Source organism: Corvus brachyrhynchos, unplaced genomic scaffold (assembly GCF_000691975.1).
Source record: "Corvus brachyrhynchos isolate BGI_N302 unplaced genomic scaffold, ASM69197v1 scaffold158, whole genome shotgun sequence".
Lineage (NCBI taxonomy): Eukaryota > Metazoa > Chordata > Aves > Passeriformes > Corvidae > Corvus > Corvus brachyrhynchos.
In genome coordinates this window covers 748,192-749,203 of record NW_008239756.1, presented here as the reverse complement: position 1 = coordinate 749,203, position 1,012 = coordinate 748,192, and positions in this window count along the sequence as shown.

The following is a 1,012-nucleotide window of genomic DNA, read 5'->3' as shown; positions in this document are numbered from 1 at the left end:
GGGGAGCAGTGGGCTCTGGAAGCGGGGCAGCGCCGGCGGAGCGGGCTCCGAGCTCTCCCCGGGAGGGACAGGGGCTGGGAACAGCGGGGGCAGCCTGCTGGGAGAGCCCATCGGCATCTCCCCGCGCCCCAGCGTGAGCACGGAAGCTTTGCTTTGTGGGGGTCACTCGCTCCGGATTTCCCAGGACCAAACGCCACCAGCCTGTCCTCTCCATCCTGCCGCAGTGTCCCTTGGCCTGGGGGCTCATACCCTCTGTTTTCTCACTCCAATGGACAAGCCAAGTTTCACCCTAAATTCTCAGCCCTTATCATCCTGTTTTTGGGGCTTGCACAAACCCCAACCCTCCATTTCTTCCCATAGACACTGAGCTGAAAGACAGCCCAGATCTGAGTACCTGGAATCCGTTTGGATCTCTCCTGTTTCCAGAGCAAGGAGGTCAGACAGCTATTCCCTCAAGTGTGCCAAGGAGCACAGCATTCACCACAGAAAACAAATTTATTTCCTAAACCTCGCCTCCAGAAACACTCGTGTTCCTGGGTTTGCCTGGGGGTGTCAGCAGACATGGGTTTGAGTTGCACCTCTAAGATGGAAAATACACAGGTTGCAGACACCAATTTTTCAAGACTGCCCTAAGTTACCCTAGATTGCCAGTCTGGTGGGTAAAGCTTTGTCTCCTGGTGTATCCTGTGCATGGGATGTGCTACCACATTATACCAAAGGAAAAATAATAATTGGTTGCAACATTAATTAGATAGGTATCAAAATGGTCCAGAGTTGGAGGCTTGGTCTGGGTAATACTTGAGATCTCTGGGTAATACTTGAGATCCCCATTCAGGTCTATTTTGGGAAATTTCTGCTTCAAATGGATCCCTGCGAGTAAATATGGGGCTCTTAAGACCTTTAAGTAAGAGCAGATGACATGAAGGAGCCCATTTTCGAGTGGCACTGGATGCTATTCAAATTACAGAGCAATTACAGTAAAGCCAGGTGCTCTGTTTCCAACTCTTTTTGT